At 40.3% G+C, this 12,295-nt stretch overlaps 1 protein-coding gene across 1 annotated transcript in view; it reads left to right on the forward strand.

The window, feature by feature from the left end:
* LOC136883418 (uncharacterized) overlaps positions 1–12,295 on the forward strand; it is a 250,215-nt gene that overhangs the window by 57,670 nt on the left and 180,250 nt on the right. The window lies entirely within an intron of this gene.

Below are 12,295 nucleotides of genomic sequence, written 5' to 3' on the forward strand. Positions count from 1 at the left end.
AAAAATAATTTTCCAAATATTATATTTTCATATCAATATCTTGAAGCAATACAGTAAAATGTACCTTGTCGTACCTCTCGAAACTAAGTCCAACCATCGTCCCCTTTGTCACCCTTTATTTCTCTTATCCTCCGGCCCATTTCAATATAATCCTAGGTAACCTGTCCTCCTCCATTTGCCTCACATGACCCCACTAGCAAAGTCGTACAGCTTCATTCATCGAGCCTGTATCTGTCTTCCAACCTGTTTGTCACAAGCCTGCTTCCATGTCTGTTGATTCTACCAGTTTGCACTCCCGTACAGCGAACGATGTAACGACCGCTCGGTGTACAAAAAGAGAGAAGCCGATATCGGTAATGTATTTATGTAACGTTTTAAGTCAGGATTATTTTAAATCCTACAGGTATGTGCTTGGTAACATTATTGCCCAAATGTACCCAAGTTTAGTGCTATACGTTTCGAATTTCAAATTCCTATTGCATTTAAATATGATTAACTTAAAAACGTTGTAACTTTTAATTTCTTTTCTCGCAGACTTTTATGTAGCTTTGTAGGTTTCAGGGCTCAAGTTGCCCTGTTAACATCATTTACTAAAGGCCCAGTGACCAATCCGGTATAAGAATGAAAATGATGATGGTGATATTCGTTCAGTTGAATCCGACCATCGGCGATTCTATGAATTAGCGCTCTCCAAGTTGTCCTGTTCCACACTGCATCCTTTAGTTGTTCCAGGGTGAGGGTTGTGTCTGTTTTAATGGTGTCTCACAGCTTCATAATTTTACCAACGAGTCCTCCGGCGATCTGTTATTCTTGTACCGCTGATCATTCCCAGCATGATTGCTTTTTCCAATGCATCTGTTCACATAACGTGGCCGAATAAGCTGCTCTCAGCTTCATAATTTTACCAACCAATGACATACGGGGCTTGATGCGCTCTAAAGCTATACGGTATTCGTAAAGGGCCCCATAGACGGTCCGTCTTACTGTCCGTCTTGCCTGCGCAGTTCTAAGATGCCAGGTAAGACGGAACACGTAAGAGGACACAAGACGCTCCGTTTTGCTGTCAGACTTGCGATCAGTTTTCGCTAGTCGTGCACGGATAACGTGTTAGAGGAACTTCTAATTTACAGCGCTCGAGCATTAGCTTTGAGATCAAAAGCTAAAAAGAAAAGGGCTTGATCAAAATGGGCAAAAGCTTGGTTACTTAAACGAGATACACTGTCACATATAAATTTAATGAAAGATTTAACTCTTGAACCAGGTGGCTGGTACAATTATTTGAGGATGGACAGTGAAACGTATTTATACCTTCTTCACTTGGTAGCGCCCCATATCAGAAAGAGTGACAGTGCAATGAGACGGGCAATAACACCGCATGAAAGACTCAACGTCACACTTCGTTTCCTAGCAACCGGTAGAAGTTACGAAGTTCTGAAATTTTCCGCTGCAATTTCAGGCCAGTCTTTGGGAGTAATTATTCCTGAGACTTGCACTGCAATATATAAGGTGCTCAAGAAACAGTATCTCAAAGTAAGTAAAATTTATTTATAAGTTTCTTGTACAAGGTAAAAGGAAATGTATTTCATTTTAATTTAATATAAAACAAGATATAATGTATGCTTAAAGTACAATAAGAAAGAATTATATAACGGAGTGTGAAAATTAACAGTCTTCGCCCAACCAACCTAAAAACAAAAAAAATAATTAATTACATTGGGTTAAATTATATTTTAGTTGCATGATTTAATAATAATAACAATAATAATAATTTTTATTTTATTTTGAATGGATATGTATCGGACAGCAGTTTGAAAGAAAATGGAATTTTCCAAATTGTCTGGGTGCGGTTGATGGAAAACGTAAAAATAACCCTATACCGTGTACCCTTTACTTTTGATTTTCCACAAGTACGGATTACAACGGTATAGCTGTATGAATTCCATTAGAAACGCTCGAAACATGATTCTTAAATCCGACATTATGTCCTACGAGCGAACTGCACTGTAGGAGCAATTGGTTACAACTGACGCTAAGTCTGAAGACCCCACACACGCTCTAACTTGCTCGCCGACTTACCTGTACACGCACAGAAAAATCAGGCACTGCCAGGTTCACTTCGAACCAAGCCTAAGACGGTACAGGGAGGAAAATTCTTCCACACACGGTCCGTCTTACCTGTCGTCTTAGAACTGCGCAGGTAAGACGGACGCTAAGACGGACCGTCTATGGGGCCCTTAAGAGTCTTCATCAACACCAGAGCTGAAAAGCGTCGATCTTCCTCTTGTCTGCCTGTTTCAGCGTCCAGCTCTCACACCCGTACATGAACAGTGGGAATATAATCGCATTGACTAATCTGTACTTTGTAACCTAACTGATATCTCTGTTCTTCCAGATCGAGGACATAGTCATCATAGCGATTCGTCCAAGCGAAATCAGTCTTTTAATATCAGGACCGCAATCTCCACTTTGACTGATTTTGGCTCCCAAGAAGATGAAATCCTCCACTCTCTCTCTATCTCTTCCCCATTTAGCTTTAGATAAACTGTACCACACTTATCCGTATTCATAACTTAGGTCTTTTTAATAACGAAATAGAGGCCCTTTTTTTCTTTCACTTTCATCTTTGAGGCGGGAAATTAAAAGCTTTACATCTTTTTCTGTTTCTGCCAGCAGGGTTGTAGCATCAGCATATCTCAAATTGTTTATAGATCTTCCTTCAGTCTCCACATCAATGTCGAGTTCCTCTAAATTTAACTTCCGCATACAGATTGAAAAGCAATGGTGAAAGAATGCAGCCTTTTCAATGTTAAACCATTCAGTGTCGCTATATGGTGTGTGAACTGCTGCCTGTTGTTCTGTATAAAGTGAACATATCAACTGTGTCAGATGTAAGGGTACCTAATGCAGAAAAAACATGGCGGACATCAGCGTGCGATATGAGAGGTTGAGGGAAAGGTTATGCATGTTTATTCCGAGTCACCTAAAGAAAATATCACAAGTCGAACCTCATGAAATGCAACTCACTAACTCAAAATATGAATAATTAAACACATAAGTAGCGTTATCGCGTATTGTAAGTCTAAGTGAAATTTCAGACGGGAAGAAACGAAGGGAGAATTATTGTATCAACGTCAGGTTGAAACACAGAGTATAAAAATATTTCACATATGAATCTCCGGTCAGCAAATACAATATATAGATGTCAACAAAGTACATTATTAACCTTACATGAAATACTATGTAACACCACCATTAACTATAGCCCATTATGTAAAACACGCAAACAAATTTCCCCAACAAAATTTCAACCCTCCAAAATCCACCTGTATTGTTGAGTAGGTACAAGCGATATTTGTATGATAAACTTGACCGTCTAAAGCACTCGTCACCTTAAAACTCATCAGAATTGATGGCATAATTGTATTTTATAAAAAAAAAGAACATAATCCTCACGTTAACTCACGGGAAATGGGGTTAGGTTTAGTTTACGCATGTTCACTGTAAAACGTTGAAAATTAATTAAGTTACATCATTCTTGCACCACAGTTTAAGATTAATTTAGTCTCTAAATCATAAATCTTGGTCATGATTTTCTGAATCTTTCTGGGACTGATTTAATTTTCTTTGTAGAAAGGTACGTTGGCTGATAGGGTAAATGCTAGGATAGGCATCATTAGTTTTAACTTTTGAAGTTTGCGCGGCACTGGAATTAGATCACCACCTTCTATAGGTACCCTATATGTCTTCCCTCAGAATACATTTGATTTCAAAAATGATAAAATCATTAATGCACACAACATTATTAGTCCTATGATTCGTTTCGAAGTTTTCCTTACGAATGCTCTTAACCCAATTTCGCCTTAATACTAGGTCTATTGGAAACGGGAACACTGAGCTCTTACTTACATCCAGGCACACAGCACATTGAACTATAAACATATTGCATAGGTAACTAAAAATAAAGTACTTTCGGAGAAGAACACGAGAATCAAAATTAACCTAATCACCACCGACATTGTTGGAATAAATAAGCTCTTTGAGAACAAACAGCTTCTTACGGCACTGAAAGAGGATCTATAATCTTCTTAAGATCATAAATAAATATCATGTATGATTAATAATATTCAAATTTCCATAAATATTTGGTAACAACACGGCTTACACAAATCAAAACAAACGCATGCTAGCACTCCAGCTGCCGCCATTATGGGCAGTTTCGATAGGTCGGTTAAGGTCTGAGATATTGTAGTTGGTCTTGCATCAACCCAACGACATTAAAGATATATAGACTGCTAAACATACTCGTTACAGCGCCCCTGGTTGAAGCACAACGAACTAACTTTTGCCTACAACTGTCATGGCGGCTGCCAATCTTGGTCTTGACAGTTAGCCCTTATCAGTTCAATGAATTGATGAGATTATACGTTATTGCAAATTAAAGATATATTTAAGAATAAACACGACATTTTCAAACATGCTTAATGTTGCATTGATGTTATAATGAAATAAGCGCAGTGAATATGGTGAGCATTTGCTTGGTTAAAACGAGAATTACGTATGTAGAAGAATGGATAATTCGGCGTCATGCACTAACGATAAAGTCATTCACTACAGAAAGACATGTTATAGGTACAGCAGTTCATTGAGGAATTCACACGCGTAGAGAAAGATACCCTGCCTTTTCATGACATACCTTCAGTGTAATTCTGGTATAATTTTTGAATTTTGCTTCTTTGTCTGGTTTGTTACGTTTTATGCTTTTTGCTACTTATGGCTACTTTCTAAGAACAGCTGTGTAACATGTAGCACGTACGTCCGTTGGTTGCGGTGTACAATATCTCTACGGCATCCTCTGCCTGTCGTAAGGGGCCACTAAATGGGGTAACCCCAGATTCTAAAGTTGAGAACACCGGACCCCTGGTTGAGTGCAGCATTCCTTCCACATACGGTATCCTACCAGGTTTACCACTTTAATATTTCTACCGGACCTCTCTTGGTCAAACCTCGCCTGACTTCATTCGACTTAATTTATTTATTTATTTATTTATTTATTTATTTATTTATTTATAACCTTGCACACCTTCTCAAAGACCGTACTCCATCACACAACAACTTCTGCAGAGCCTTTCTATGGCAGATTCAGAGGAAATAAGCATATGTTTTGCCTACAAGCGTCATGGCTGCCAGTGGTTCAAGTAGATTCAAAGATGGCCATCAGATTAGCAGTCTATATTTTTAATGTCGTTGCATCAACCAATCAACAGCTGTCTATAGCCACACAACTACCGTTTCGTGTTATCACCTTCGTATTATCGCACCCAGGTGCACTCATTTTTATATAAATTCATCACAATAGCGCAATGAAACATATTCAATAACATATTCGACTACAGAGTACGTAACTGTGTTATTCTGGTGAAGCCGACATATTGGGAGACTGGAGTCAATGAGTTCAAATGCAAAAATAAAACCGACTACCAATATGTCAGCTGTCGCCTTCCTATCAATAAATCATGTCATTGCCATGCTCACGTAACCATGGCAACTGTTCTAGGAATAAGCTATAACGCTATTTTTCGTAAATATATTTTTCAGGTCCATATTTTGTATTAGAACGTAGTTTGCCAGGCGACAGTTCATGAAATTCCGTCGTGCTATTTAAACGTGATGTAATTTCGTTAGACAAACAGACGCAATTAAATCTTATACAGTATAGGCTATTACCTGCAATTGAAGACATTCTCGATTTAAAATATCTTACCGTACTGTCTGTCAAGGCAGTCAAATATCTGAGCGTCAAAAACATTATTTTTCTTGCCATTAAGAATCCTTGTTAAAATTCGCTGACGTTACAAAATCAGCGTCAGATTGTGAGCACGTTTTCTGAAGGCCGTTAGTTACCTTGAGTGAAGCTCTTCATTAACGATGCTCAGTTTTAAGAAGCGCTAATGACGACGTCGTGAAGATAAATGACACTTGAGTAAAAAAAGGAACGATGAAAGAACATGTGTCATCCAGATCTCTTCCCTGCAGGCAAACACACTCCTCAAGCTATTACACGCCACATATCTAAAATGTCTGGCTTGGTATGTCGTGGGAAGGAGGCTGTAGTCGTTTCGGGATAAATTCTACGATGGTTGCGCACGTTTGTTTTGTTTTCTTTAAGTTTGCTTTACGTAGCACCGACACAGAAAGTCTTACGGCGACGCCGGGAGAGGAAAAGGATAGTATTGGGAAGAAAGCGGCCGTGGTCTTACGGGAAAATCCCAGCATTGGCCTGATGTGAAAATGGGAAAACTATCTTCAGGGCTGCCGACAGTAGAGTTCGAACCCACTATCTCCCGAATGCAAGCTGATAGTTACCTGACCCAAACCGCACAAAGGTCAAGGAAACATCGAGTTCACGTTTAAATTCAGGACATCGTGTTATTTCCGTATATTTCTACACATTCCTCTCCTACCCCACCACGCTACCCGCCAGTTTTGAACATTCCGGTGACATTCACAGAGCTGTGGTTTGGTCCCAAGTACGAGGTCGATCAGATTAGTGTCCAACGTTTCAGTCACCTTACGTTGTTACATCGACTCCCTCCAATCTTGCAGATACTTCTGTTTATGTTTCTTTGTCCAACCCTTGTCCCGTTTCTCTACAGGGTCGGGTTTGAGGCGAGATGAATCTGTCGTGGTTTCCCTCTGTGTGTGGGAGCGGTAGAATAACACCCGCTGTATCCCCTGTCTGTCGTAAGAGGCGACTAAAAGGGGTCCCATCGGCCGTGAACTTTGGAGCGTGGGTTGGCAACTTCGCGGCCCTTAACTGAGTCCTGGTATTCCTTCCACTTACTTGTGCCAGGCTCCTCACTTTCATCTATCCTACTCGACCTTCCTTGATCAACTCTTGTTCTCTTCCGAACCCGACGCTACTAGGTTTCCGAGGGCTAGGGAGTCTTTCATTTTCACGCCCTTCTGGGCCTTTTTTTTTCTTTCGCCGACACTTTCATTTTTTAAAGTGTCGGATCCCTTCCATTTTTTCTCTCTGGTTAGTGTTATATAGAGGATGGTTGCATAGTTGTACTTCCTCTTAAAATAATAATCACCATCACCACCTCTGTCGTGGCGGATTTTTATGACCGGATGCCCTTCCTGACATCAACTTCATCAGAGGAGTTAATGAGATGAAATGAATGACGTGATATAAGATAATAGGAAGGGAGAGGGTGAAAACCGATGCCGGCACATAACCTTCTCCTGTAGAATAGAACCAAGGGGTCTGTTCATGGCTTAACATCGCCATCCGACGGACGAATCACCATCAACAGCGTCATATGTCCTCACTCCATATGCGCACTGCGGAGAGGTTTGCAATTTAATCCAGGATTTTGGCACGCAATCTAGTGATTAGAAATCATTGTATACCACCACCTCCCCTACCCTCTCGGCCAGTATTCCGATTTTTTGACCAACGGGACTCGAACCGGCTAACCACGTTTAAACTTCAACGTCTTAACGATCATGACCACGAGGCGGGCTGCAGGTACTTCTGTGATCTAAAATTGCATTACAACTAGTACTAGTTAACCGCAGCTTCACGAAGTTATAATAATTTTACAAATGTAAGCAATACGTGGTAGTTCACAGTTCGTAGCGATGATAAACAACTCTATCACGAGCTGAGCTAAGCGTTACCGGCCTTTAGCCTACAGGTGGCCGTGACTGGACTACCTGTATTTGAGAAAAACAAAAGCTGGAGCGTCTTCCGCAATCGAGCAGACGAAGCCAGCTGTCATCCGCGCATCGACCTGCCGCATGAAGTGGATGGCCTTGAGATCCTCCCAGCGCATCCCCCATCTCACAGGGCCGCAAACAAACAGCATCAACAATATACTGCACCCCTTGACATGTAGTAAACTGTGTGTTCCAAGACCACCATACGTAACTCACACATTAGCATCAATTATGTACTGTATCTCCCTTACTCCAGCAACTTGAATGCAAACAGCAATGAATCGCATTAAAATCATGCCACACGTTACTTACAATTTTCACAAAAGATAATTATTACTTCGAACCATAGATATTTTTATACAAGTTAATAACACTAGTACCGAGAAGTGTTTCATTAAAATGAGCTATAAAAGGAATCTCCCCCGCCACCCCGGAACATTCGGAAGCGGTTAGTGCCCTACTACTAATTCTATTTTAGGGAAAATACACATTTAGCAAGTCTTTCTTGTAGCTTTTAGACAATTAAACAAGTGTTCTGAGCAGGGGCGTAGCGAGGGGTGTGGGGTTACTGGGGGGTTAGAAACCCACCCCACCTCATGGAATCTTTACAAAAAGAAAATAAATAGAAACTAACAATAAACTAAATAAGCATTCAGAGACATAACTGTAGAGCCAAGAGATCTGTTGAATTATTTTATAAGAAGCTTCGAAAGTTGGATTTTAGATGGTAAACTGAACACACCATTCGCTGTAAAACTGTTGTCCTCGATCGTATTGTGCTCGTTCTCTATTTCAATGTCCGGCTCCATGGCTAAATGGTTAGCGTGCTGGCCTTCGGTCACAGGGGTCCCGGGTTCGATTCCTCTGGCGCGGGGGCTGGGTGTATGTGTCGTCTTCATCATCTTTTCATCCTCATCACGACGCTCAGGTCGCCTACGGGTGTCAAATCGAAACACCTGCACCTGGCGAGCCGAACATGTCTTCGAACACTCCCGGCACTAAAAGCCATACGCCTTTTTTATTTTTTTATTTTATTTTGTATTTCAATGTAACATTTTTAGTGTATTGCAGTCTGAATATCAACATAATTCACTTCTATCATACATACAATCATAATCACTATAGACCATTATGTCTTTCAGCGTTCAGTCTGCAAGCCTCTGCGAAATTACTAACCACCACAATCCTCTGTTTGAAACTATACCTCTTATGTTTAAATAGTTAGAAACTGAGTCTAACCATCGTCGTCTTGGTCTCCCTCTACATCTCTTACCCTCCATTAGAGAGTCTATTATTCTCCTAGGTAACCTACCTTCACCTTACATGACCCCACCACCGAAACCGGTTTATCCTCCTGCCATTGTTCGCACCTGTTTGCACCAGCGATCATTCTCGCTACTTTCACGTCTGTTACTTCTAACTTATGAATAAGCTATCCTGAGCCCACCCAGCTTTCGCTCCCGTAGAGCAAAGTTGGTCTCAAAACAGACCGATGTACAGATAGTTTCGTCTGGGAGCTGACTTCCTTCTTACAGAATAATGTAGCTCACTGCATTAGCTTCACTACACCTTGACCATCCTGCGAGAACACGCCTGTTCCAGCTCGCACCACACAAGCGTGTCTTATCGTTCCTGAGCGGATTTCACAAGTTATACAGCTGAGAGGACTGTCAGTGGTGTCGCCATGTTTAAATAGCCAATTGAAATACACTTTCGGTGCAGGAACATAAACTTTTTTCTTTTTGCATTCAGAAAGGTTAACTTACTATATTCAATGTTAATTTTATATTATTTCTTACGTTCAGGGTACCCTCTGTTAGGCCCGAACATTTAGTTACACAAGCACAGATCACCCAGACTTGGAGGTGGTGGTGGTGATTATTGTTTTAAAAGGAAGTACAACTACGCAACCATCCTCTATATAACACTAATCAGAGAGAAAAAATGGAAGGGATCCAAGACTTCATGAACCTGATAATGCAGCCGTTATTGTGAGAAGTATCATCTTCTAAAGTGTTCCAAAAGAGGGACCTCCTGGAGGAGTAATTCCAGTCTAACGTAGACTAAGTTTTAACAAAAATCAGGAATGGATTGTTGTAAAATTAATATAATGTTAATTATGCATTGTTTACTTATAAAAGTTTAATGTAATGAAGATATTAGCATAGAAAATAACTTGGACTTCGACATGTCAATAAGTAAATTCATAAAGCGTTTTGCAGTTTCACTGCCACGACACATCACCCGGAAAGCTGTCAAAAAGTTACTTTAGGTACTAAATAATTTAGTTATTAAAAATTTTATTTTTAGTTATTAAGATCTAAGACTTCCGTCAATGTCATTTTTATAAGTACTTTAAAGATGTTTAGATTTACTGTAATTGGTGTTTACTACCCTGTTGTAAACCGGAAATTAAATAAATATATGGCCATTTGACTGCAATAAAGTTATTAAAAATATTTTGCTGTACATTGTGTCATAACTATCGTGCCTTTATGAAGGATATATTCTGTAATCGGGCAAGGACCACGCAATCAGGCGAATGACGATTCATCTGCTCGACTGCGGGAGACACACACGCTTTTGTTTTTATTTCAGTCATGGCCACCTGTGAGCTAAAGGCCTGTAACCATCAGCTCGGCTGATGAATACAGTTGATAAGCCTACTACATCTGTATACTTAGAAATTATTCCTGCTAACGGTCTTCCCCTTGAAATAATAGTGAAATAACGACCTTCCTCAGACTCAGTGTTATATTAGGTGCTTGATTAGTAAGCAAGAAAATCTCGCCTACTCTCAGATATAGCAGGTTAGCCAACTTTCTTTCGGCGAGCTGCTAAGAGAATCTCCTTTATTACATCAAATAAACATTATGAACTACCGAAATAATGAAATTGTTCTCGTGAAAACAATTCATTTTTTAAAATACGGAATATAAACTCAAAAAGCCGACATGAAGATATTTCACTGTTCAAATTTTCAGTTGATAAAAATAAAACTTGAAAGAAATCTTACATTTTCCGGTCAATGCCACCTAATACTTTCTAATTTGCCCAGAATGCCATATCAGCAATTAAGAAATCAGTGAACTAATACACACTAGAAAAATCCTGTAGGCACCAACGCTTCAAATGCCGAATCGAGGTAAATTTTATTTTTAACCTTAATAAGTAACATCTTCAAATACTTTGCTAATCGATGAAAACATTATGTATGGAACGCAATTCAAAGCATCGCTTGAAGATTAATTCCAGGTAAATTTCAAGCATCCGACACAGGTTTTGTTACATGCATCCTTCCAAAATTTCGAACTATGAAGACAAGTGTTCCCAAGCTTACGATGACACAAGTGATACTACATCTTACCTTGCAGTACAGCAGAACGATACCGCACTTCACAAAGTGATCAGAGCACTCTGGATGTTCGCATTCACTCCACAGCATTTCCACACATTAAATACTTAGACACTATCCAGAAAATAATGTCACTACTACTACGTGCATGACGAAACACATACAGTATCTCAATCCCAGAAGTCAAACTGCCGCACGCTTTCAAAGATAACCTATAATTCTACACGTCAAAGAATCTCAACGTAATCGTCATTCAATTGTTCCTGTAGTTCCTGGTAGCCATTTTATGTCAAGCAAATGACAGTAGGGAGTCAAGCGGACATTCAAGGTCAAACGCATGAGTTCCTAACTAGGAGGGAGTTCTTTGTAGGTATTGAGATAATTTTGAGATCTTCAGAGAAAACAAAATAATAATACTAGAAAATTAATTGTAAATATATGAAGCCGACAGTAATTATGTCCCGGAAAAAGCATATTTCTCAGGAGTAATTGATATTTGTATAACTCCAACAAGATTAAAGGGTTGCTTCATGTAAAACATCGCGATCATCAGCACCGTTTAGTTAAGGTATGGGTTTTGAACCCATCCATCTCCAGAACCGAGAACGTAGCTGCGCTGGGACTGAAATGGGCAGTGGCGGCTCGTGAAGAGCTATAACCCATTCGGTTTCGAGCGACAGATTTAGGAACTTCTTTATTTCTTTATTTGCTTACCCTCCAGGGTTGGTTTTTCCCTCGGACTCAACGAGGGATCCCACCTCTACCGCCCCAAGGGAAGTGTCCTGGAGCGTGAGACATTGGGTCAGGGATACAACTGGGGAGAATGACCAGTACCTCGCCCAGGCGGCCTCACCTACTATGCTGAACAGGGATGGGAATTGATAGGCAAGGACGAGGGAAGGAAGCGGCCGTGCCCTTAAGTTAGGTACCATCCCGGCATTTGTCTGGAGGAGAAGTGGGAAACCACGGAAAACCACTTCCAGGATGGCTGAGATGGAAATCGAGGCCACTTCTACTGAGTAGACCCCGTTTCAGCTCTCGTGCCACTTTTCAAATTTCGTGGCAGAGTCGGGAATCAAATCGCGTAGACAAACTGTTCATTTATTATAATTTGTTGCTTTAATACAAAATTATCGGATCCTTATGCTGAATGTCGACGTACTGGAGTTCGGTTGAGAAGGTCCCGGTCCGGGCAAGGTGGCCGTGCGGTTAGGGGCG

The sequence above is a fragment of the Anabrus simplex genome, chromosome 11 (genome assembly GCF_040414725.1).
Source record: "Anabrus simplex isolate iqAnaSimp1 chromosome 11, ASM4041472v1, whole genome shotgun sequence".
NCBI lineage: Eukaryota > Metazoa > Arthropoda > Insecta > Orthoptera > Tettigoniidae > Anabrus > Anabrus simplex.